General features: G+C 45.1%; 2 long non-coding RNA genes across 4 annotated transcripts; one reads left to right on the top strand and one right to left on the bottom strand.

Annotated features, from left to right (window-relative positions):
* Nucleotides 1-1,834: 1,834 nt before the first annotated feature.
* 1700100L14Rik (RIKEN cDNA 1700100L14 gene) lies at nt 1,835-4,698 on the bottom strand. The gene is made up of 3 exons (NR_045934.1): nt 4,567-4,698; nt 2,986-3,149; nt 1,835-2,220 (listed from the first exon to the last, which is right to left on the bottom strand). It is a non-coding gene; the product is annotated as an RIKEN cDNA 1700100L14 gene (long non-coding RNA).
* Gm36267 lies at nt 3,645-27,080 on the top strand. Of its 3 annotated transcripts, XR_382632.4 has the most exons (5): nt 3,645-3,911; nt 4,570-4,821; nt 5,167-5,276; nt 11,220-11,371; nt 25,865-27,080. It is a non-coding gene; the product is annotated as a predicted gene, 36267 (long non-coding RNA). The 3 variants fall into 3 exon arrangements; XR_382631.4 differs by lacking the exon at nt 5,167-5,276; XR_873648.3 differs by lacking the exons at nt 5,167-5,276; nt 11,220-11,371.
* Nucleotides 27,081-27,547: the final 467 nt, after the last annotated feature.

The following is a 27,547-nucleotide window of genomic DNA, read 5'->3' as shown; positions in this document are numbered from 1 at the left end:
GCCCTAGGCATTTATCAGCCCACTCAGTCATGATGTCTCACACTTGTAATCTCAGCACTAGGGAGGCTGAGGCAAGAGGATTGCCAGGACGGTAAGGCCAATCTAGGCTAAAGAGTCCTGAAAGGCGAAGGCAAACAAAGGACAAGAAAAGCAAACACAGACATTAGTGAAAGATAGCACTGACTTAAGCAGAAGGCCCTGGGATACAGCACAATGGCATTTAACATGGAAGGAGAAGAGAAAACTGGATAACGTTCAATGAGGGATCACTGAGAGCAAAACTGGTGAAAGACATCAATCCACAGATTCAAAGCACCCAGAAAATGCCAATGAGGACAGAGAAAGCCATTGGGAATGCCTGAAGTGACTGCTGGAAACCAGAACTGAGCTGCAAAGAGAGAATGACCAGGGAAGTCACAGGAATGAGCACGGGCGGCAAGGAAGCTGTGAGCCACAGGAAAGTGCATGGGGTGGCAAGGAAGCTGTGAGCACTGTTTTCAGCAGAGACGTCACCAGAAACTCTGAAAACCCATCTTGAAAGTACTAAAAAGGCACATGAGTGTGAACACACACCAGCACCAACCTGGAATTCTCTATCCTGCACAAACTGGCCTCAAATGTGAAGATGAGCTCCAATATTACCTACCGTGAAATACAACTTCTGAAATGAGATTACAGAAAGCAAGTGTATCATCGATGACCAGTAGTCACTGGTGCTATTGATTGCCAGCAATTGATTACACAGAGGAGTGTAATGGGGCAGGGGGTGGGGATAGGCTTAGGTCTTACTCCGCTGAGTGTGAGGGACCCCTGCACTGATGATCCTGACTGTAGCTACTGCCTCTCTCCTAATTATGATGCCTTGCTGCCGTGTGTAAGCTGTGATCATGGAGGGCATGGAGTCTCTGGATGGCAAATGTACATGAGTCTAGTCTTCTCCTGGAATAAAAATAGTTAAATGGGGCAAAATGAGCACATGTTCAAAAGACAAAAGGTAAGAGAATTTCCTCCCATCATTTCTCTCCAAGCATCACTGGAATAAATTTCTTCAGCTGGAGAGACAATTACATAATTCCAAACCTGAGTCCTTTGGGAGCAATGGAGAGCCTAGAATGGCACACATTTGTGAATATATGAGCACTGAGTAATGTGAGACTCTGTTCATCACTGTCTGTCTGTCTGTCTGTCTGACTGCCTGTCCATCTGCACCCTCTCCCTCCTGGTGTGTGTGTGTGTGTGTGTGTGTGTGTGTGTGTGTGTGTGTATGTGAGTGTGTGTGTCTCAGACCTACATGTAGCCCCAGCAACTGCACCCTGAATTTCCACACAGCCATCCTTGCAGCTTCCACAAGAATGTCGACTTAGGAATCAAAAACACCCTCCTACCTAGTCTCCATCTCTGTTTCCTGTTCACCCGAGGCTTAGAATGAGGTAGAGGCTATCAACTGCCATGTGCCTTCGTGTCCCGGGCGTTCTGCCTGTGCACATGTAGAGCCTGGGCTGAATCCGCTGAAACCAAGAACCAAAAACTTCCCACCCCTTTGCTTCTTTCTGCCAGACATTCAATCATAGAGATATAAGGTCCGAGTACTGCTGTCTGTCTGTGTGGCATTCGTCTGTCAGTAGATCTGTCTGTGGCTCTGTCACCTACCCTGTGTTCTGTCTCTGTGTCTGTCGCCCATCTGTCAGTAGGTCTCTCTATGGACTATTGCCTATATTATGTTGTGATTCTTAAGACCACCTCTCCCTACCTAGTTATGGAAGACTGAGACCAGCACACTGGCCACACCCCCCTGCACCAGTCACTCATCCAGACTCAGGGAGACGGGTGGCCTAGTATGAGAGGTCGTTTATTTGGAAGAAACCATTTCTGAAGTGATTGATGAGCACAGCTCCCAGCTGGCATATTTGGGGACAAAGACATTCATATTTCTGAGTCTAGACTTCTTAAAGTGAGGGTGTTGCTCTCCTCGCTGCGTAATTCTTCATGATGTGTGTGTTCATTATTTCCTCGGTGAAAAATCGTAGGAGACTTCAAGGTTGTTAGGCTGATCCACTCCATCTCAGGGTCTGTGTGATTTTTAATCACAAGGTGCCTCTTTGTCCTCAAGGACGATCACACGACTGACTGCGCTCTGGTGAACTCAGCAGCCAGGTGAAGGTCAGACTCTCAGGGGATGCTGTGGATCAATGCCTCGGCAGACACCAGTCCCAGACAGACCTGAAATACAAAGGCTTCGTCCAAGCCACCTGGATGATTGCACCCCATGCGTCCTAATTTCCTTTCTGTCGTAGTGATAAACACCACCACCAAGAGCAACTTGGGGAAGAAAGGGCTCATTTCAGCTTACACACTCAGGTCACACTCCATCCCTAATGGAGGTCAAGAAAGGAACTCAAGGCAGGGACTGGGAGGCAAGAACCAAAGCAGAGAACATGGAGAAGTGCCACTTACTGGTTTGCTTCCCATGACTTGCTCGGCCTGTGTTCTTAGACATCCCACTGAGTGAGAAAAAAAGAAAAAAGGAAGGAAAGGAGGGAGGGAGGGAGGGAGGGAGGGAGGGAGGGAGGGAGAGGGAGAGGGAGAGGGAGAGGGAGAGGGAGAGGGAGGGAGGGCATGGCTGTTCCTAAGGTGGAGGAAGAGAATGTTTGTTGTAGTTAGGGAGAGCACACCCTGAGGCAGAGATCTGAGAGAGTCCAGAGTGGACCTCACCAGACTGAGCTGGGCCATGTGAGAAAAGGAGGGAGGGGAAAGGGAAGAGGCATTGAAGACCAGGACGGGCAGCCAAGAGACCTGAAAGGTAAAGCCCAGGTAACTAAAATAACTGGATTGTTTAGGGAAGGACAGCTGTGGGGAGAGTAGTCTACCCCTTGGGCTGGAAAAGTTTAGAGTAGAGAGCAGGGAATGCCAGCCAGAAGGACCCTGTAACAGAGGATGCTGGGAGAACTTGCCAGCAAGGTCTGCTTTGATATGTTAAATAGGTACCTCATCTTTCAGACCTAACACCCGGGACCATCTTGCTGGGATATCACTGTTCAAAGTGAGCTGGAGCCTCCATATCGACAATTAAAATGCCCCACAGCATGTCTGTACACCAATCCGATGACGACATTTCCTCAGTTGAGATTCACTTTCCAGTTGATTCTACCCTGTGTCAAGTTGAAAAAAATATTAATTAGCATCTTAGTCTAGGCCATGTAAACAGAGGCCTGTGGCCCCTCCAGCTCTCTGACATATCCCTGAAAATTTTCAAAATACTCTAATTCTGTGTCTTTAACCAAAAAGTTCATTTTGGTAATCTGCCTCACCTTCAGTAAGGGCCTCTGTCCTCCTTGCTCAGGACTGCTTACACAGAGGTCCACATAGAACTCAGCTGCAGCTGCTGTGCTGTGTGTATGTGTGGATACCCTCAGTCAGTACACAGCTCTGTGGAGAGAACAGGAACCACTCTCCAGCTGGGGCAGGTGGCACAGTCCAGGGTAGAAACTCAAGGTGAGTCATAAGTGGGGGAAGGCATCAGTGACAGCCCCAGAGCCCTCTAAGAACTTCAGTCACAAAGGTACACACTGCAGACTCAGCCCCACCCTCCTTGTGTGTGCCAGTCTTGGTCCCTACTCTCCTTCCTGCTCTCTGTGAGTGGGCCTGAGCATGGACAGGATAGCTAGCCCTCCCAAGAACCCAGCAGAAGCCTTTAGTCACATTTCCACCGTAGTTGTACATTCTGCTGCTCATAAATGCTTCTTGCATATTCATAGCTTGGGTTCGAGGCCAGGGTTGGTGGCATGGATCAATATCATCAATATTATAGATCAAGCTCAGTTCCTGCCAGCCCCACCTACATCTTTGTATTGGGACCCTCCATGCTGGCTGAGGATTGTCTCTAGAGAACCAGATCTGCACTGGGTAACAGAGTAAGAGATTTCCTTTAGTTTTCTTAAGGTACCCATAGTTGGAGAATCCCTTCAGCTCATTGTTTTACACAAATACCAAGCTGTTCCAATGCAACAAAGACATTTCCTAGACTTCAGTTGGGAGGCTCTACACTTTCTTACACTACTCTAGACTCTGTGGTCCTCGTTATGCATGGATGCCCACACACAAACTCGTCTCCTCCTGTCCCTCCCAGGGATGTGCACTGGATGGTTCCCTCTAAGGTTTTTGCCCAAGAACTACGTAAAGTAGCAAGTTAATGTATTAGTTATATTTGTGTCGCTAGAACTGCAGTCCCTGACAGGGACAAGGAAGGGAAGATTTATTTTGACACACTGTCACACTGAGTCTCAAGTCCATCATAGAAGGGAAGTGATGAGAGCCATAGCGGCCACTTACGTGGTGTCAGGAACACGTGGTAAAGCCTCCTCATATCCTGTGTACACAGGAAGGAGGCAGAGAGCTGAGATACCTCTAGTAAACTATGTCTACCAACCTGCCCCACTTCCTAAGGTTCTCATACCTTCACAAAATATTACTATCCACTCAGGAGCAAATACTCAAAATGCCCCCCCCAACATGTCTGATTCAAGTGTAAAATTCTCCTAACTGCAAAGAACCATTTCTTTTTCTTACTAGAAAATGCATCTAGTCCAACTCCAAGAGCAGCCAATGTTTTAAAAGATCTAGTGTCACTCAAAAGTCCAAATTCAGAGTCCCTACTAGCACTCAAAGCAGGCTGGCAGCTTCACCGTGTGAAACAGAAGACAATGTCACAGGCTTCCAACCTGTGATGTCACACAGTAAACACTCTTATTCCAAAGAGGAAGAAGAGAGGGGACTGAAGGCCTTCACTGGAGGAGATTCACATCACAGAGGACCAGGAAGTAGGTGAGAGCCAAGCATTCCCAGAATGGGCTGTATTGATTCAGTGATATTTTTTTCCTCTGTTACAAGATAATTGACACCTGATGGCTTTATAAAATAGCATATTTACTTATTCACGCTTGTAGAGCCTGGGGTTCAAGGTCAGGCAGCCTCATCATTTTGGTCTCTGATGGGAGCCTTATGGTGGGTGAGATCACTGCGGTGGGATTCTGTGTACATAGGATGACTATGGCCAGAGAGAAGGCCGGGGAGCCACAGGAGAAAGGATCCCTTTTTATAGCAACTGTCTCCCTTTGAGGAACCAGTCTGAGCCCTTGGAGTATTTCACCCCAAACTGACTCCCCCTAGGGATGCTGCCATATACCCCTTGGTCCTGTCTGGTTATGGTCCCCATGCCCTCACAGTGGAAATCAACTTCCAGCGTATGAGCCACTGAGAACAAATCACATTCAAACCAGGTCAGTAGCTAACATCCCTGTCTCCAGTAATTCTGAATAGCCCCCAAATGGCTACCTTTCTATGGGAAATGTTGATTTAGTCTATGGTTGAAACACATGGCCTCTGTACCATGGTGAATAGTTTGTGGAAGAATATGAGAGGTAATAGAAGTCAGGTGTGACTAAGTTCCTACAACAATTTTCTGTTTCCTTGAGATCAGAAAGTTGCTTATAGAATCAGTAAGTCAGAAGTAACAGAATATAATAAAATTGAGTAACTTCTCAGGGCTACAATAAAGCCAGCACACTGCACATTGTGTTTGTTATACATACCACCAGCTTCCAAAAATAAAAATTTATTATGGTGACACTTCTGCATTGTTAAGGATCTTGTAGGATAATTTAATGGCAAGCATTCTGCAGTCCACTCATTTTGCTGATTCAAATATAGCAAAGGACTTATGGGAAATGTCACAGGGAAAGACTCACCCAGGAGCAGAGGCTGATGGGAGATGTCACAAGGAAAGACTCACCCGGGAGCAGAGGCTGACACTTAGGGATAATTGGGTTACATATAGATGCAGAAATGAAGAAAACTAGGGATGCACTTTAACTAAGCAGACTGAGGAAAGGAGCCTCCATCTACCTTTGCAGTGGTCCATCCTGTTTGCTCACTTTATAGACACGTCATTGGGAAGAGGCTCCACTGGGGATGGACCTCTGAGAGACACACACACCTCCAACCCACATCCAAACCACACATTGCACAGGTCTTTTCAAGTCCTTTACCCACCTGTGAAATGGGGAGATGCCAAACCACCTCCATGAGTGAGTGTATGTTTGGACAGAAGCAAGTTCCACACACAGTTAGTGTACAGGGCGAGCTGCCACTTATCCTGAAAGACTCACAACAGCCTGGGACGCAGTGCTGAGTGCGAGTAACCCATCTCCCTTCTCCAGGGCCTCCTGCTCCAAGAAGGGACCCTAGCAATGGACTCACTTAGTGGATCCAGTCTTCTCAGCTGCTCTTTCCAAGTCAAGGAGCCTCATGATGCCAAGACACTGAATCACCAGGGTGCTCAAGGGCATCGCAGAACAGAGTCTGGGCAGCTGAGCTTGGGGTCTTTGGCTGCTTTGTGCTCTTGTTTGGAAGAGCCAGTTGGTGGTCAGCTTACATTTTCTTACTAGAGCTACTGATCACATCTGTCATTGCCATGCGATGCATTTCAAAGGCAGCATGTATTACTCATCACAAAAAAAAATCACTGATGGATCGAAGTACATGTAACAGGGTGCAGGCACCACAAGCCTTGGGTATCTGGAGAGGCAGGACAGTGTGGCAGGTGGTGCAGAGTGAAGATCTAACAGGTTAATTTCAGGGCCCCGTGGAAATCAACTTAGTCCTCAAAAAAAAAAGTGGAAACACTAAGTGTTCTAGAAAATGGCTCATCTGATCAAACAGAACCCACCCTGTTCGTGTTTCCTGACTTTTCATCTGAAGCTTGTGTTCCAGTCTCCAGCCACCATCAGAGGGGAACACGGGAGGGGAACAGGTAAGAACGCAGGTGCAGAGACATCCTGTCTAGATCTTTGACTTGTTGTACAGTAACCCTGTCTGGTTTTCCCAACCCCTCAGCCTAACTCCCACACACAGATATCCTGAAACCTCATCTAATCTGAGTCCCCCTTATAAAGAGCGTCACCTTCACCTCAGAGTCTTCAGCTTTGTGAGCCAGGCACGCGTGAGGCAGTGCAGGGCATCCTGTGTTCACATGGGCTTGCAGGAGCTCCTGTGAGCCTGCAAGGCCTCTGTACTTTCCTTCTGAAACACGGTTCCATCCCCCAGTCATCCATCTCACTCTTCTGCTCTCTCCGGGCTTGACAGTCATTCTTTCTGATTCCTTTGTCCTGTTAAATCACCCCTCATTTGGCTTTGCATTCTGGCTGTAATATGGCTATTATTCTAACTGCCCTTGCTGTCATTCCCCGTCTACATGCATTTGGGAGATAATTCAAACTATGAATTTTGTGCTTCAAATTAATAGTTTTCTTAATTACAAGACCAGATTTAGCCGAGGAGGCTACAAGTGAAGTGGGCACACTCATCTGTTACTGGTGTCACTAGAAACCTTATAACTCTGGAAACACACGTGGTAACCCTCAGGAGGCTACCTTCATTAATCCTCCTTAACCCAGCAACTGAACTCCCGAAAATCCCATCTGTGAAATAAATTTCAAACCTAAGCACAAGATTATGGAGATATTCAGGATAGCATTCTTCATAATTATCACCAAATTTTCCTATAATAGTAAAATGACCTCAAAAATAGAGAAAGGGTTCTCTGGCCTCACAGTGCATGGATATTAGTGTAACTGTGACTGAGTGGACCTATAGGGATATATGATTGGGTAAAAAGAGCTGAGATGTGATTCCCATCTATGCTCAAATCCCATGGTCCTCAAGTTCTACACACTTAAGGGCCAGGGCCTCAGAGGTGCAGACAGCAGCCATGTGTTTTGCTCACAAGCTTTGTGGGCCACAACATTATACAGAAAGGAGGTCTGGTCTCTGGCTTAGAAAAATGGACGGACCATCTAGCTACATGACCAGGGTTGGGAGCTGTAATAGGGACCCAGAAGCACTGTAAGCTTCACTTAGATGCCAGGCCCTTTGGGTTGGGCTGTTTAAAGGTACACTCACTGGGACAGTTAGTTGTTAAACATCTGTTGACACATGGCCTTACAATATGGCCTGGTCTTCTGGCTACAGGGGACTTGTACTAAAGAAGGGTAATTCTTCCTCTATGTGTGTCTCTTTTTCTTTCTTTCCTTTTCTTTTTTCTTTTTTTTTTTTTTTTTTTTTTTTTTTTGGAGACAGGGTTTCTCTGTGTAGCCCTGGCTGTCCTGGAACTCACTCTGTAGACCAGGCTGGCCTCAAACTCAGAAATCTGCCTGCCTCTGCCTCCCAAGTGCTGGGATTTAAGGCGTGTGCCACCACCGCCCGGCTGTGTGTTTGTTTTTATGTCTGTGTCTCTGTGAATGTGTGTCTGTGTCTGTATCTATGTGAGTATGTGTCTATGTAAGTGTATGAATGTGCATGTTTATGTGTGAGTGTATGCATGTGTCTGTGTGTGAGTGTATGTGTCTGCATCTATGTGAGTGTATGTGTCTGTATCTATGTGAGTATGTGTCTTATGTGAGTGTGTGTGTCTGTGTCTATGTAAGTATATGTATGTATTTTTATATGAGTGTATAAGTGTGTGTTTTTGGCTGTGTATATGTGAATGTGTGAGTTTGTGTGTATTATATGTGAGTGTGTATCTGTTTGTTTCTATGTGAGTATATATCTGTGAGTGTGTGTGTGTGTGTCTATGACTGTGGATGTGCATGTGTTTGCAAGGGTGCCCATACACATGCAAGCAGAAGATGGCCCCAGTTTTCAGTCCTCGGGCACAATTCTCCTGAAGTTTTGAGACAGGATCTCTCAATAGAACCTTATTAGGTTGGCCAGTAAGTCTATCCACCTATCTCTGTCCCGAAGTCCTGGGATTGTAAGCACATGCCCCCATGCCCAGGTTCTTACATATGTACTGGGGGATTGCATACAAGTCCTTATACCTGAATAGCAAGACTTTACCAAGGAAGGCTGAGCTACAACCTTACCCTAGAGAACGAGGGCTCTAAAACTGCCTTCCACTTAGAGACCAATTAGAAGCTGAAGGGCATTTATGATGTCACTCTAGAGGTCACACACAGTTACTCCCATCACTACTGACTAGAAGCCAAAGTGCCTCCCTCAGCCCTGGGATGCTCTTGTGTCATGAAGTTCATCAGAAGAGCACAGTGGGGAGGGTATCACTTTAGGTTTTGCCACAGCCACCTCAGGCTCCATCAATTCTTCCATCATGGCAGGAGGAACTGCACCATATTCTATTGCAGTATTGCAGGATGAACCGCACTCTATCCCCAGCTTCTGGGATGCATCTGTAGGAAGCATCTTCCCTTGCTTCAGTTTTGAGCATCTATTAGTAGAAGTTAAAGTCAAAAGCATAAGTTTTGAGGTATATTAGTTACCATCAAGGCTTACTAGACCCAATCCTAGAAAGGCCCCAGGAAGTGGATCTCAAATGTATTACAGTCAGTGCTCTTTTTTATATCCACATGAGGATTGCATGAGAAATGACCTGTGTGGTCCTGGGTAATACAAAGAATATTGCACAACGCAGACTCCATGGAATATCCATTGAACAGAAACATCAGGGCAACAGTGACATGCGTGAAGAGTCTGTGCATATTCCATGCAGATGAATTTTAGCCCAGGACTTGACTAGCATTTGGTTCACCCCACAGAGATAGACCCAGTGGGCATGGAAGGAAGGCGTCATCATGCGACTTCCCTCAGTTTTAAATATTTAGAAGTTAAATGTATGTTTACCAATCACCTTTCCATTAGTCATTTACAGATCCCCATCATGTTTTTTCCTCTGAGGCTATACAGTGACACTTGAATGTCACTTCTCCGCCTAGACTGCAGCTCACTGTGTGCAGGCACAGCTGTGTGTAGATCACAACATGTGGGTTGGGATTGCAGAAGAGTTGGTAAAGTTTCAACAGGCGTCTTATATTGCTGCTCAATTTCTAACAGGAAGGAAGTCCAGATGTGTGTTAATCCACACTTATTTCTACAATGATGTTTGTCTGTTGTATGTTAATTCACATTCTGCTTTCCTTTTCATTGCTGAGATAAACACAGTGGCCAAAAGCAACTTCCAGGTAATAGTCCATCACTGAGGGCAGTCAGGGCAGGAACTCAAGACAGAAACCCAGAAGGAACCAACAACACTAATAACTAGCATGCTGGAGTATCATATTTTATGTAGCCCTGGCCCACCTGCCTAGGGATATGGCACATAATGGTTTGGGCCTTCCTATCTTAATCAGTACTTTCAAAAGGTGTTCCACATAGACCTGGGCAGATGGCTCAGTGGTGAACATCATTTGTTTCTTTTTCAGAGAACCTATGTTTGGTTTCCAGGGACCCATATGGCTGCTCACAACTATCCATACCTCTGATTCTAAGGGATCTGGTGACTTCTTCTGACCTCTACAGGCACCAGCACACAAATGATATACACACATACACATAAGCCAAACACTAACATAGATCTTTGACATTAGGACCAGGCACACATGTGATGATATACACATACATACATGTAAGCAACACACACACACACACACACACACACACACACACGATGAAAGGTACTATTTTCCACTCAAGAAATGTGAGGTTCCTGAGGTCTCCACAGGCTCCCAGCCAGAAAGCAGGCAGGGTGAGAGTCATTCACGAGCAGGCCAGACTTCAAAAGGTGACACCCAAGTATGAGTCAGGACAGTCATCTTCTGGATGCAGGTTACTCAGTCCCTTCATCCCTGCCATAGAGAAAGCCAATATCCCCCGAAGAAAGATAGCAATCTCAGAGGGTCTCTCCCCTCATTCCAGGTCTGGACAGGAATTCCTGCAATCCCAGCACTCAGAGGTAGCAGGAGGATTGCCACATGTTCCAGGCTACTCTGATCTAGATAGTGGATTCCAGGACAGCTGGGAGTACCTAGTGACACCCTGCCTCAAAATAATAAAATTAAATAAAATAGATGTGAAAGCAAGCAGGAATAACTTGAAGCATCAGCAGAGATGGTTGACATTGTCAGACAAAAACAAAATTAAAAGTCAAGTTGAAGAGTCTCGACATAGAGTGAGAGAACAGATAAACACAACCCCTGAATGAGGTCCTGGGGAATCAGTGCTGAGAAGCTCAGCAAGCATTGAGGGGGCATCAGCAATGCTAAGGGACTAACATCCATACAACTGCCAACTCCAAAACCAGGAAAAATATAGACTGGATCTGGGGTTACCATGATGGCAAATGTTCCAAAATAAACAAAGGTGTTCGTTCACAGGTCTCTGCCTGCAGACTGTGATCACAACATGGTATCTACCTCACGAGTCATGACTACCTTGGTTCTTCAGCACGTTGACTATATGACACGTACTTTTTAAAAGTCAGCGAAGTACTTAGGAAAGTAAAGATCTGGTGTTGAACGATGGAAACGTAAGTCAAAGTGACATGATTGACATATGGGCAAAGGACATGTGTGCCATGTGTAGACAGAGTGGGTGTGTACCAGTGCACATGAATGGCATGCTGGCCAAGAGTTCCGCACAGACAGATAGAGCGACTTCATATCCAACTCATCATGAGGCAAGAAGGCAGGGCTTTCGAAAGATTGATGGATTTCAAATCATACCTGGTTTGTATCTCGTCAGTTATGCTGGGCAAATTGACCAATTTTCTTTGTTTAAAGAAATGCTAGGCCGGGCGTGGTGGCATACGCCTTTAATCCCAGCACTCGGGAGGCAGAGGCAGGCAAATTTCTGAGTTCGAGGCCAGCCTGGTCTGCAAAGTGAGTTCCAGGACAGCCAGGGCTACACAGAGAAACCCTGTCTCGAAAAACAAAACAAAACAAAAAACAAACAAAAAACCCCAACAACAACAACAACAAAACTAAAAAAGAACTGCTAGGACTTCTCTACCTAGGAAGTGGATCCCTTGCTCATCTCAGAGTATCTCTTCCTCAGCAAGGCCAGTGCTCTGGGCAGTCGCTACCCTCCCCTGTGCACATGCAGTAGAATGAGACTGGATAATGACATGCAGAACATCCACTCTTCTCTTATTAAATCTGTGACCCCTGGACTGATGTGAGCCCCAGCCAATGCCTGACCATTGCACTAACAGATCACCATCTGATACCACCCTTGGGTTCTTGTACCAACTCTTCCGCGATCTCCTGTTTTACTTAAAAATTTGCTTTAGTTTCATGAATAGAAAGGAGTGATCAGAAAAGACATGTTATATTATCTAGTCTCATCCATCAGCCCTGATCACTGGGCCACCCAACCTGCCCCCTTCTCCTGTTATTGTTTCCAACCCTTCTGGCTGGTAAGAGCCTTGTGTGGATTATTCTCCCCTCTTCCCCATCTTGGTCAGTTTCATATTTCCTACTGGGTCATTTTCATAAAGAGGAGAGCATGTTAAGATTTCTAACACTCAAACCTTGACATGGGAGTAAGCAACCACTTACTGATTGGGCTTAAGGGCAGAGATAGGATGAAATTTGAAAGGAGTGGTGTTTCTCACCCAGCTAGTTCCCAGATAATTGAGATGGAGACTTATAGACTCATTCAACAAGTTTTGAACACAAAAATTGAGTACATATTCTTAATCCTCTATGATATGTAGCTGAGTCCCAGACCCAGGCCCTGAGTCATTTACACCCGGTCTCTCCTTTACCCACTCGGCAGAAGCTGTCTACCCTCGTGGATAATTCCCTTGGTACTCCTTGTCAGGCTCACCTCACGGTGACTGTCTTCTTCTCCATCCACCTCATGGCCCTTTTTCTCCTGAAACCTCACCTGCCTTGAGACAAACTCCTTTCTGGCTCTTCTTGGAATCCCTAGCTAGGATCAGAAGTCCAGTCCTCCTATTTCCTCTGCCCAGTCATCAGCTGTTTGGGTTTTTATTAAACAATCAGAGATAATTATACCATATTGATACAGGACATTTTTCAATATTCATGACAATGCCTGTGTCCAGACTGTAAATAGACCTCAGGACACAGAAATCAGCTTCTAAATACACAGTGTACAAGACCCTCTTTTAACAGTGAACCACTCCATAAATAAAATACCATACACAGCACTAATACTGGCTCAAGAGCCTATGGCCAGACAAGTGATAGACCCTAGGGTATAACCTACAATTATCATTCTGCTAAATGGATGTAGTATTTAACGAACTCCTAATGACCTATCAATATATTCAGGGATTCAGGCATCTCTCAACCCTCATCAGAGAAGTGTTTTTTGTTTTTTTGTTTTGTTTTTGTTTTTTGCAATGGATGATAATCAACACAGAGGCCAACAACTGGTCATGGCACAGAGAAGAAGAGACTGCAGAGTACTTAGCCCTAAGGACATCATATATACCACACACACCCCTCCCTAGGTGCAAGGATCATTAAAGACGAGGAGAAAGAGTGTAGGAGTCAGAGATGGTGGTGACCACAAGGGGACAGAGTCGTATAGACAGAGCAGGCAGCTGTACATATGAATTCAGAACAGGTGAAATACCATGGACCAGATCTGTGCAAGCCTAAGTCAGACCGTGGACAGAGGAGTAGGATAGAAAGCTCCACATCTATCTGAGGGGCTCTTGGCAGTTCTCAACAGCTGAGACAGGACGGGTCAGTTCTCTGTGAAAATGTAAGCCCCAGTAAGTTGACCACATTCCAGCGAAAGACCACACATCCAAGAATACTCAGCCAAAATCAGCCTTTATGGGAGAAATGAAGGAACAAAGTTTAGTAGAAACAGAAGGGGGTATGCATCTGAGAGGAGCTGGGGAAGAGAGAGAGAATAATCAGAATACACCATGTGAAATTTTCAAAGAACTCATACAGAAGAAGAAAACAGTGAGGTGGGACCCAGCTTCTGGAGGAAGGCCAAAAGCTGGTGATCTCTGGCCTTTCATTCTCCCCTACTGTTCTGGAGGCCAGAAGTCGATGGCTTCTGGCAATTTAACTCCCTCATGCTATACTGGGGCCAAAAGCTGATAACTTCTAGAAACTGACTCCTGCTGATAGCAGCAGGGGATTAAGGAAAAAAAAAAAAAACTTAGTTATTTGGACTCTTTACTCCTTAACTTAACTCTTTGTGCACCAGAGGGGAAAAAAAGGATAAAGAGAAAGTAATGCACGTGCGTGTGCAAGCACGCACAAGGACGCACAGGCACACACAAGCATACACACACACACACACACACACACACACACACACACACACACACTCAGCCAGCCTGATCACCTGTTTCATCCACTTCACAAGTGAACATGCATACTCTTATATACATATTCATTTATCTACATATATGTGTGTGTACATACATATAGACAGTCATATATACATATTGTACACACACACACACACACACACACACACACACACGTGCACGCACACACACATATTTGGTGGATGGAGCAGAGCCCCAGCAGCCACATTTTCTCGCTCAGCCTTTTGATAGCTTCCTAGACAAAAGATCTTTATAAAATTATCTCACAAATAAAATGTTACACAAAAGGGGAGTTACAAAAGGATGCTGATAGTAAGGTCAAAGCAGTGTTTCATTCTATAGGCTCATTATAATTTCAAAACAACAGTTTCACTTGGCCTTGCTTCATCATAGTGCACACCTGTGGCTTCATCCTTGGACCTGACCTAGAATGAATATTTTTCCTTGATCACACGTCTGTCCCAAGTCTATCTCTTCTCAGTGCAATTGGAGAAAGTTCATTATACTTCTTATTATGAAGCATTTACTTACTGTTTTATGAGGAGGAGACACGTTCTGTTCTTGATTTTAACGGTATTACATCTTTCTGGCCAAACAACGAAAACCATCTCCTTAAACTTTCTTCCTAAAATTATTTGAATCAAATCAGGAATTCCATAAAGTCATTAATTCACCCAAACAGCATTACTATATGAAAGTTCATCTTCATATTGATCTCTGGGAAATCTGCCCAATGGAGTAGGCGATGCCCAGGAGTCATTAGGCTATGTAACAATGACAGGAAAGGCATATTAGCAGTGAGAAGCAATCCAGGGATAACGTCTTTGGGGTCCATGCCTCTCAGAGTGCACCCATTGGAAGCATGCAAAATGGTGGACTGTATACAGAAAACTCACTTGCTTGACCTAACCACTCATATACGGCTTCTCTCACCTGGTTTTGCTCTTCTGCCTGTTTTTTTTTTTTCCAGCAGCTGGCCTAGTTTTCATTTTAAAGCAGCTGAAGCCAGGTGTTTGTCTCCACTACTGCAGTGGTCTCTGGGGAAGGGCACAGGTGTTGGCCCCATTGTCACACCCGGGGCTTGAATCTGAGTGCTTCTCTTCTGTCCCAGCTGCTCCTCACTGACCGCCTTCCTCCCGAAACACTCCCCACACTTCTAGAATCACAGTTGACTTTGCTCTCACCTCATGGATTCTCCTGTCACCTCTGCAGCCTCCTCCGTGTCCTGGTCTCCAAACTTCAGCATGCTTCAGCTTCGGTCTTCTGCTCCCCTGTCCCTTGCTTCTGTGTACTGTGCACTTGATCTTTATGTCTCCAGCCATGGAAATCATTCCTGAGGTCACATTGCATTGCTCATGCGACAGGCAGCATCGGGAGTAACTAATACCTCTCATTTACTGACTATAATGCCTGTCCCAGCAGCCCCTTGCCACCTTCCCCACTTTCCATAATTATTGTACATATTGATGCCATCTACCCAGATGCCCCAGGTCAGGACTGGTCTGATTGTTCTCTGCTTTCTCTCTTCTGCACAGCTTGGTTTCTCAAATAGTCGTTAAAGCTGTGCCCTTACCGTGTATCCTGAACCCCCCAAGTCGTTCCCAGATCTAAGCGACTCAGGGGCGAGCCAGCTTCCATTTCATCTGGACTTAGTAGCTGTTGCCTTGAGGCTTGCTGCAAATGCATCAGAGCACACATAGCTGCCTCTGCGGTGCGTTTCTTGTTTTGCTTACAGTGAAAGACAAAGGTCTGTTAGGCTGTCATGTCCTTCAGCATCCAGCTTGTGTCTTCTCCCGTGTCCAACCCAGGACTTTTCCCAGTCAGCCAGTCCACTGGCCTCAAATCTGAAGGTCCATCTGGATATCAGGATCTTGACTCAGCTCTCTACCCAGATTCCTTTCCCAGGGCCATGGTGAGAACTGCCCTTAATTCAGCTTTTTCTGCTCCTCTCTGTCACAGAGATACCCACCTAGGCATCCTTCCTTCTCTGCTGTGCATCCATCCCTACTGGCCTCATTTGTAAGTGTAGTGTTTGTTATTATTTCTCGAGTTTGTTGCTTTTTCTCTCCTCCCTTTGGGCAGACTTCTCACTGTTGACTGGAGACTGGTTCTACATCAGTGTTTTGGCATCTGAAGTGAAGCAGCCATTCAGATATTTTGTGAGCGAGTCCAGGTGATTGCGAAGGCCCTGGGGATGAGAATACACTTGTGGATTTTCTGCCAGTACCTTCACTCTCTGAGAACTGAGTCATGTCCCCAGATCTATGATCACAGGTACCCGATTCTGCTGCTCATCACTCAGAGCCCAGAAGGAGATTTTAAGGGGTGCGTGTGGAGCCCAGTTCTCTCGTCCCATCATGTGGGTCCTGAGAGTCAAACTTAGGACATCAGAGTGGTGGCATGTGCCTTTGCTGCTCACTGAGCCATCTTGCTGGATCAGGGTTAGGGTTTAACGACAACCCTGCAGCAATAAGGTCAGAGTCCAGTGCCAGAAAAGGCAGTAGGATAGGGAGAGGGAGATGATCATTTTGTGGTGTTTTCCCTTTTCAGTGTGTGTGGGTGGGTGCTTCTCTTGAAGGACACACTAGCCACCTAATCCAGCAATTTCTTGTCTGCTGGGTGCTCAGCCTTTATCCATTCTAGTTCAGGGTCTATGTCTGACATGGCTTGGTTTGTTGAAGGGAATTGACTCTTGCCATCCTTTCGTGATGGTGACAAGTTTCTGGGACTACCACATACACAAGTGGAACACGAAGATGACTTGAAACCACATCCTCTGCCTGCTCTGGAGCTCAGAAATCTGTAATCAAGAAACCACCAGAACTACACTTTCCGGGTGCTCCTGGGGTGAATACATTTTGTCTTTCCATGTCTTGATGTTCATGACTGTTCTTGTCATTCCTTGGCTCAGAGACATATCACACCAGTCTCCCTGTCTCTGTGTGTTTTTCTCCACGTATCTCTTTATCTATCAGAACACCTATCATGGGGTTAGAACTCAGCCTGATCCAGTGTAACCACCTCTCTAATTACAGCCGCACATCCTACATTGAAATAAATTCACATCTCGAGGCTCAGGATGGATTTGGATCCTCTTGGACAAGATGGATGTTGTTTGAACTCACTGTACCAAGCCTAGAACCTGGTCTCACCAGCACTTGTTTGTGGCTTTTGTTTGGCTGGCTAACTCCAGTGACTTTTTACTCATGAGTGGGTTGGATACTACAAATGACTTGAGAATCATTGAAAAAAAATGGTCAGCTGTATGACAGAGTTACACCTGCCTTTTATCCACACAGGGATAAAAATAAAGTTGTATTGGAACAATCTGTAACTTGTAAACATGGGGATTTATTTTTCTAGTGTAGTTAGGTGCACAAATCATACTGAGAATGCTGTGACAATACACATATTTTGTACATCACAAAGTGCTGCCTGAGTATTTTAAGAACACAAATGTTTTCTTTAGCAAAATCAACCAAATGAATAATCTCTTCCCTTAGCTGGGGTTCCTCAGCAACCCAGCTGAGGATGCTGTGTCTTATTGTGTTTTAACATCATCCTCTTTCCCTCATCGCCCGGTGCTGCTGTGTAGGGTAGGCACTGGGTGGCATGTGACCCAGCCTTTACCTCTGACAGGAGATGAACTTCTTGTTTTGACATCTTCAGACATCGGGCTTGCTGTTCTTCACACTCCTCTGTGTCCTCAGTTTTTGATTATTGCCTTGATGTCTCCTGCTTATGCTATCAAACCAAGTTTACCTCTTGGCTGCTATCTTAGTCTCTCTTCTGTTGCTGTCATAAATTACGCTAACAAAAACAACTTAGGAAAGGAAGGTTTTGTGGTGGGGAAATCAGGGCAGCAGGAGCACATTTAGTCTGCAGTCAGGAGAGAGCAATGCATGCACACATGCTAGTGCACAGCACACTTTCTCATAGGCAACCCCAGATCCCCTGCCTAGGGGATATGCTGCCCATAGTAGGTATTCCTCACCACCTCAATTAATATAATCAAGATAACCCCCTCCCCAAATATGATCAGCAGCGTATCTTCCAGGTCTCAACTTCTTTCAAACTCACAGGCATCACTAATCACAGCTGCCTCAGAGGTCGGGGGTCCCAGGGATCAGAGTCTCAGCATTTTCATCCGAGGCTTGTGCCACTGCTGAATACATCACAGCAGGCTTAGCTGTGGCCATTCTGTACCCTTCTGACATCAAAAGACAGAAGCATTCAAGTGGTTTATTATGAAATTAGAGACATAGAGACTTCTTCCCAAGGCTCTTCTATTTTCAGAGGAGTGTAGATGAGGTGCATCTATCCGCATTTGCCAAAGGCCTTGAGAATATATCTTTTCAATAAAAAGATTGGATTTTCATTTGCTTTGATTAAAAACAGCAGCATTCCCCGCTGCCAGAGAACTCACCTGGGCCTCATGGCCATCAATAAATGGAACAGGCGAGCATATCACAATGAGCTTCATTCAGAACATCAAGGCAAGGGGGTCTCAGAAAGGCTCCCTGCAGATGACAACCAGTTGCTCTTTTAAGATCACAGGCAGCAGATTTCTTGACATCCTGATGCTTAGCTATTTAGACAGACCTCCTCCTGGGACTGTGTCCTTCTGCTCTGTGTCCATTGAGCTCATGACCATATGTCCAAGATTGTCTGGAGTGGGCTTGCCTCAGAGGGTACAGTTTGCTGTCGATGTGCATCCCTGCTATTAATGAGAATAGGCCACAGCACCAGTGCCTCCGTGGTGACTATGATCCAGGTACCTTCCATTCTAGAGGGCTGTGATGGAGCCCTCAGGTGAGGGGAGTGAAACCTAAAGGAAAAAAAAAAAGAAGCAGCAATATGCCACTTCCAGAATGGTGTTGATGAAACTGATAAGGATGAGTGGTACCTTGCAGCAATGCTTAAGGTCCTTGCAGTGATCATAAGAAGTGATGTTTGGCATGGTGGTGGGGATATGACAAGGACATGGTGGGCGATGACTATGATGAGGAAGAAGCAGATGCTTCTGGCCGACATTCATTTTTTTCCCTCAGTGCCCCTCTCTCACTTGAGCTGTAAGCTCTCAGATGGAGCGACTATTTGAAGCTTGATTTGAATGGCTTAGTTTTGTTTGGGACAGCCTTTTTTTTTTTTTTTTTTTTATGGAAAAAGGCATATGTTCTCATGAAAGGAGCTTCCTTCTCAGGCATACAGGGTCTCATGTACAGTGCTGAATCAAGGTGCCATCCTTTTCCTGTCTCTCATGAGGTGTGCAAGTTGAGGCCACAGACAAAAGTATTTAGGGAGGATCAGAGTAGGTGGACACAGTCTTGGGCAGGGCTTGTACCAAAGCCAGGCCAGAAAGAGAAGGGTTCACTGTCAGGGCAATAGCTGTCTAGAAAGCCTCTGTAGAGGGTGGAGGAAGGGAGGGTGGCATAGTGGTTAGGAACACTTGTTTTTAAAGAGAACCTAGATTCAGTTGCCAGCACTCATATGGTGGCTCACAATCACCCTGAGCTCCAGTTCCAGGACATGAGCCCATGTGCTTCTCTGACCCCTGTGGGCAGCAGACAGACACGGGTGCACATACACAGATGCAGGCAAAAACATTTACACACATAAAATAATAAAATGAAGAAAGTCTCTTACATCATGCCCCATCTTCCCCTCCCAGAATGTGTGTTACATAGGTTACCACATGTTGTCATTCTGAAAGCATTCCATTGCTAAGAGGACTTAGAAACCCCTGAGCTTCAGTGTACCCTTCAGGCCTCAGCAGAGCACAGCCTTCCTTCCTCTGGGTTACTTACTCCCATCCCCCATGGCTGCTCAGATTCTACAACCTTCTAATTTAAGATTTACAAAAACAGCCCCAACAATTGTACTGCTTAGTGGGACACCTGGGTCTTTTAATTTCTGAAGTTTCCAGGTGGTTTGTATCTTGAGGTAGAATAAATGCATGCAGCAAGTGTTCTAATGATGTAAGCATCATTTGCAATCAAAGAGTATTGCCCCTAGCTTCTTAGGGAAATGCTTAGTGCTCGTATACATCCATGCAGATGCAAAAGTATATAAACACTGCATATTGTAAGGGTTGTGCAGTTTGTATTGTATGATTCATAAACTGGAATTTTATATATGATAATTAATTCTTTTTATAGTTGATTAAACTAAACTTAGAAAAGGAATGATCAAATGGCTTCTATTTGGTTTCTAGATAAAAGTATCTCTGTTGGAAGAATGGAGCTTGTTGGTCATACCTGTGAAACTGAGTCTTGGTTTCAAATCCATGTGCTCTTCTCTATATAATGCAAGCTTCATATATATATTTTTATATAATTATATTTTATATAATTAATGATTATTATATATAATTGTATATGTTCCTGTATAGTCTGTGTTCAATATAGTTCATCTCTGGCAGGTCAGGAGCCAGCCAGGCTTTTCAGAATATCAGGATGGCTCCTTTTGCCAGGAGCTCATTTCCAGGTTTAACAATACAGCCACGGTCAATATGCTGTGGCCTTGTCTATAAGTGACTTCATGAAGGGCCTCTTCAGGGAGGATATGCCTGTCTGCTCCCTCAAATATCAATATTCTTTCCAAGTTCAAAGTGTGATTCTCGTATCTCTTAGAGTGACAAGGGCAGATGTCAGGAAAAGCTTTTCTTTGAAACCACATATCTCAGAATCTGGACCTCTTGGCAAAGGAGTTCTCAGATATCTTAAATGTAAGGACGGCTACCAAACTGTAAAGTTCTTTTGCTTTCAAACTTGATTTGAATGCAGATGTCCCCTCTTTTTGTTAAATATGAGATGGATACAAGAAATATACAAGCCATAAAGTACAGCCAGTGGGTTGTTATTACTTGGGCTACCAACATCAAGACAAGCCAGCAGTTCACTACTTGCCACCATACTGTTTCTGACATCTTAGATCACCTTCACCTGCTCCTGAATCCACATATGATTTTACGCTAGGGATAAGCACTGTACTGAAACTTGGAAGTGATAACCCAAGGTTTAGGCTGCTGCTGTTTGATACAGAGGCATCAACCAGCAGCCGGAGGTAGCTAGGTGGGACAAAGTACAAAATTGTTGTTTGGAGGGTCAAGGTTTGTGTGTGTGTGTGAGTGTGTGTGTGTGTGTGTGAGTGTGTGTGTGAGTGTGTGTGTGTGTGTGTGAGTGTGTGTGTGTGAGTGTGTGTGTGTGTGAGTGTGTGTGTGTGTGTGTGTGTGTGTGTGTGACACAGAGAGAGGATGAATGAATGAAGGAATGTGTAGAACAGTATATTTGTGACAGTCATATGACAACTTTAGAGAGGGAGTCTATTCTCTCCACCGTGGGTTTCAGGGATCCAGCTTAGGTTCAAAGGTGTGAATAGCAAATGCTCTGACATTCTGTCATTGATATTACTCTGATTCCTAGTGTACAGTCCTTTGATGCTCCACTGCAAAGTCTTGGTGCTTGCCCATCCACCCTTTGTTCCTGGAGACAGTGTCCTGACTCACAGCTCTAGTTGCTGGAGAACCCACATGAAGACCAAGTTGCACATCTACTACATATGTGTGGGAGGCCTAGGTCCAGCCTGTGTATGCTCTTTGGTTGGTGGTCAGTCTCTGAGAGCCCTCGAGAGTCCAGCTTATTTGACTCTGTTTGATTTCCTGTGGAGTTCCTATCCCCTTTGGGGACAGAAGTCCTTCCTTCTATTCTTCCATACAAGTTCCCAGACTCCATGCAGTGTTTGGCTGAGGGTGTCTGCATCTGTTTCGGGCAGGGGCTCCTGTCTGCAAGCATAACAGTGTATCATTAATAGTGGCAGGCACTGGTTCTTGCCCAAGGGATGGGTCTCAAGTTGGACCGGCTATTGGTTGGCCAGTCCCTCAGTCTCTGCTCCATCTTTCTGCCCCAATTTCTTGTAGACAGGACAAACTTTAGGTCAAAAGTTTTGTGGGTGGGTAGGTATCCTTATCTCTCCACTGGGGGGTCCTCCTGCCTTGCTATAGGAGGTGGCCACTTCAGGTTCCATATCCCCACTGCTATGAGTCTTAGCTAAAGTCACCCCCATAAATCCCTGGGAGTCTCCCCAACCCCAGGCCTCTGACATATCCTAGAGATATCCCCAACCCTCCATTCTCCCCCAACTCAGAGCCCCCACCCCTACCCCATCAGCTGCCGATTTCCATTCCGTCTCCTGGCCCTCTCTCTTGTCTTTCCCCACACCCTATCCCAAACCCTTCCATTCCCTCTCCCACCTAGTTCCCTCCCTCCATCTGCTTCTTATGACCATTTTATTTTTGGCACCTTTAAATATGTTTAAACAGTATTTTTATAGAGTTTTGTGCCTATTGAGGAGGATTAGTCTGATAAGAAGTCTACATAGTACTATCTTAACAACCACTTAGATAAAACCATCTCTGTGAGGGTTGTGCCTCCTGCATGGGGTAGGAGTTGTACTTGCCCCTGTAGCTGAGATCTTCAGTCACCTCCTCTCCCTTCAGGCTGCTGTCATGATGAGAGACAGCTGTCAACACCAGTACCCATTCTAAATCCCCACCCCCTTGATTGTGTTCTCTGTCATGAAGTCCTGTGAAATCAGCAAGTACAAGTACCCTAGTATCAAGCTGATCCTCCATGCTCTTCCTATGTCCCTGCCTGCCTTAGAATTCCCACAGACCTGACCATCACCATAATGCTTTTTCTTTCTGTGAAGTCTTTCTCTATTGCTCAGGAATTGTCACGGTCCTCATCAGAGTACATTTTCTTTACGGTACACCTGACAGACAGTGACATGAAACTGTCTTGATTCCTTTTTACTGATCGTTGTTGGGCCATTCCCACGATCCTTACTTTGCCATTAAGCACTTTTCTTTATAAGCCCAGTTCCTCCTCCTCACACCACCCTGTGATCTTCTGTTTCCATGACTACTTTATAGATTAGGAAATGGCCAAGAAGATGAATTTGATTGCAGACGATAGCGCAGGGAGGCAGCTCGGGAGCCCAGGTGAGGACTCAGAGCTGGTGATTAGAATCCTCTGATTCTGAGCTGCTTGGATACAAATTTTCCTGGTTTCTGGGAGACACAACTGAGGCTCAGAGTGTCTGTGCCCAAGACGAGACTTGCCCAGCATCCCTTGCTCTGATTTTTATGAGAAAAGAATAGCTGAAGAATTCCAGTAGAAGGTTTGCAGCCCCATGGAAGGAGCAACAGTGTCAACAGGCCAGATACACCCTGGAGCTCCTGGACTGGACCACCAACAAGAGAATACACATGGCACTGGTCACATATTTGGCAGAGGATGGCCTTGTTAGACATAAGTGGGAGGAGAGGCCCTTGGCCTGAGGGTTTTCAATGCCCCAGTGGAGGGCATGCCAGAGTGGGAGGATGGAAGGGGGTGGGTGGGGGAGCACCCTCATAGGGCCAGTGGGAGGGGGAATGGGATGGGGGTTTCCGAATGGGAGACCTGGAAAAGGGAAAACATTTGAAATCTAAATAAAGAAAATATCCAATAAAAAACCTTACTGTGAAAGAAAAAAAAGAAAGATGAAAGAAAGAGAGAGAGAGAGAGAGAGAGAGAGAGGAAGGAAGGAAGAGAGAGAAAGAAAGAAAGAGAGAGAGAGAGAGAGAGAGAGAGAGAGAGAGAGAGAGAGAGAAACTCAGTACACTTTCACCTGCAGGACAGCAAGTGGTGCTTCTTATAGACTTCGTTATTTCTTCATTCTCTTTTGCTTGAAGATGAGCTAACATAAGCATCCTGAATAAAAATTCCCTCTGCTTTTCTGTCCACGTGATGGGCATTTATTCTATACATCATTAATTTGGCTGTGCTACCATATACAACTTTTGGACAACTATCAGGCCACAAGTCTGAAACCAACTCCCAGTGACCTATCCTTTAACTCTGTATTAAAGCATCTTGTAGCCTTCATTAGAGAAGCTTCTGTTTGCAGCAGAGGGGATCAACACAGACACACACACAGCTGGCCAGGGTACAGAGAGTAAGACGCAATACTCATCCCTAAACGGAACACATAAACTGAGCCCCTCCCCCCAAGGCTCGGGGATCATCATAGAAAAGGAGGCAGAAAGAGTGTAATATCCAGAGGCACTGGGGAACCACAAGGAAGCAGACTCTGATTGACACGGCAGGACAGATGCACATATGAATGCACAACAGCTGTGATGTCATGCAGAAGATGTGCACAACCCCAAGCCAGACAAAAAAAAAAAAAAAAAACCCAGCATCAAGAGAGGATATGGGGATAAAGTCCCGCTCCTAGAAGAAGAGCTATTGATGATTGACAGTTGCAAAGAAAGGGGGAGTCAGTTTTCTTTAGGAGTGTAGCCCCAATGTGCGCATGTGTGTCACTGCATACATATTAGATTAACTATTATCAAAAGTTTAAAAGATGACGCATGCTCATAAGGATAAACATTTAAGAGATTGTCTTAGTCAGGGTTTCTATTCCTGCACAAACTGACCAAGAAGCAAGTTGGAGAGGAAACAGTTTATTCAGCTTATACTTCCACACTGCTGTTCATCACCAAAGGAAGTCAGGACTGGAACTTAAGCAGGTCAGGAAGCAGGTGCTGATGCAGAGACCATGGAGGGATGCTACTTACTGGCTTGCTTCCCCTGGCTTGCTCAGCTTGCTTTCTTATAGAACCCAAGACTACCAGCCCAGGGATGGCAACACCCACAATGGGCAGGGCCCTCCCTCTTGATCACTAATTGAGAAAGTACCTTACAGCTGGATCTCATGGAGGCATTTTCTCAACTGAAGTTCCTTTCTCTCTGGTAACTCCAGCTTCTGTCAAGGTGACACAAAAACAGCTAGTACAGAGATCTCTTGTATACTGATGATGGAAATATAAATAAGTAGAACTATTATGCAAAAAAGGTGTAACCTATAGTGAAGTACTACCCGAAATTAACAGTTTAGGGTCATGAGCATATTTTAAAATGTAGACAAATCAAGTGCATATATTATAATAGTTAAAATTGTCCATAGGGAAGGCATTCCACATAGTTTGCACTGAGACAATATGGAAGTTGTCTTGAGTGAGACTCATCATTTTGCTGAGGTGAAAAAAAAAAAAAACAAACAAATTTGAAAGACTTATATTTTAAAAAGACAGCCAAAGAGATGCTCTGCTGGAAAAGTTTGTCTAGGAAAATGGTTTCCTAGGGGCCATGCAACAGATGCTCAGAAACCACTGCAGTGTGGTCCAAAGGAGGCCATCTTGAACTGGCAGCTAAAATTAGTCATGTACGTGGTCCTGGAATTTCAGGAAAGCAACAGCTATAGAACCACAAAGGCATTTACTAAGGTTCCAGAGAAAAGGCCATGAAACCAGGAAACAGACAAAGGAGTCGTATCCCATGCTGAAAACCTCTGATGGCTGGGCTTAAGGTGCACGAGGGTGTAGCTTAAGTTTTAGTGATGCTAAAGGAAGATGCAGACATGGTATGGACTTGGCCCAAGTGTTGTGCAAATGACAGGCCATGCAGGTGCTTGGTGCTGTTCAATCGCACTGTTGATGAGCCATGAAGCTACAGAACTCAGTATGAGTTTATGGGGTGTATTCGTTCCAATTTTGCTACCCACTCCCCAAATCATCTCCTTTGAATGGGAATGGGCACTCTTTGTTATTCTATGCTGGATGTATGAAGCTTGTTTGTTTTGTTTTTGTTTTAGGAAAGGGCATGGACTCTTTAGGAAACTGGGAAACCCCAAAGAAGTAGTTCACTAGGGATACACCTCTGCAAGTGACCCAGGCCCTGCTTCTGGAATATTCTTTGCTTCCTGGACCATCAAACTGTGAGAAGCCTCCTCATCACATTCCACTACCACCAAAGAAGCTGCTCCTGTGACCAGGCCTTTCCTATGATGATAAGCTAAATCTCCCTGAAACCAAACGCCAAAAAAGACTGGTCATCCTTTCAATCCAGTCGGGTAGTTGATCAAAGCAACACAAAATTAACCACTAGCATGTATATATAGATTATTTTAATCTGTGCAACAGTCTACTTCCAAGGACTAAATATCACAATTATTTTAATTAATTTATTGATTATGCTGTGTTTCTTTTTTTTATATATATATAAGTACATTTATCTGTATGGATGAATGCACCTAAGCCTGGGTATATACGGAGACTGGAGGAGGGACCCGGGTATACTTATGCTGGTCTATCACTCTTTCTTACTATCCTGAGACAGGATCTGTCACTGAGCCTGTGTCTAAGTTGGTGGCTTGTGAGACCCAGTCTTCCTCTTGTCTCTATGCTTTATAATGCTGGGGTTATAGATGAGTTTGGACCATGCAGGGCATCGTTTGGGGATTTGAACCCAGGTTCTTACACTTGTCCAATAACCCCTCTTAACCACTCACTGAGCCATCTCTCCAGCTCCTGACAGTATTTCTAAGTGATCAAAATTATTCAGTGGGTGTTTTTCAAGTTTACTGAAGAAAATGGTGGTTTTCTGAAGTAATGTAGAAGATGGTTACGTAGTCTTGGAATCATGGAGTCTTAAGTGGAGAGAAGATTTAGATATTTACATAATCCCTTCCATGTATCTCTAAGAAAGCAAGGAGCCAACTATGACCCTCTAAAGGAGACTGCTTGTGACTGCAGCTGAAGAGGAATTCTATCTCTGCTGGGAGCTGTTCAGAACTGTAGACCCTTCCATCACACAGGGCTGGAGGATTACCAGTATTCCACACAGTTTCTCTGGAGCCCAAATCATGGCATGGCCCTGCCACATGCAGTGTGGTAGCCAGGGGTTGAACCTTTAAAATTTTAGCACTTAACTCTAAATCCTTAATCACAGAAAGTAGAAAAGCACAATGTACTATTGACACCATAGTGTTTAACTATAATTTTAATACATTAAATCTACTCTTGGGAAAATAACCCTGAATTATTAGTGTGTGATTCATTTCCTGTGAACAAAAATTCCATTTAGACTCTGAACCCAACTAACTCTTCGCAGCAGAGAAAAGACTGCAGATGCTGGATCAGTAGAGCTGGAGAACGCCATGTCATGGTGTGAATGAGAAAAGTCCTGCGTAGGCTCATCTATCTGAACACTTGGTTCCTAGTCGGTGGCTGTTTTGGGAAGACTGTGGAATCTTTGAAAGGTTGTATTGGTTGCTTTTCTGTTACCTTGATAAAGCAACACTACCAAAGCAACTTCTAGAAAGATGGTTTCTCTGGCTCACAGTTGCAGAGGGTTAGGAGTCCATCACGGTCACAGCAGGGAGGCATGGCAGCAGGCACTTGTGGCAGAGGACAGGGATGTCAGTGGCTCACATCTTGAACAACAAGGACAAAACAGAAAGTAAATTGCAAATGAGGAGAGTCTTTAAATGCTCAAA

The sequence above is a fragment of the Mus musculus genome, chromosome 13 (assembly GCF_000001635.26).
Source record: "Mus musculus strain C57BL/6J chromosome 13, GRCm38.p6 C57BL/6J".
Lineage (NCBI taxonomy): Eukaryota > Metazoa > Chordata > Mammalia > Rodentia > Muridae > Mus > Mus musculus.
Note: the sequence above shows the minus strand (reverse complement) of the source record. Positions and strands in the feature narration are given on the sequence as shown.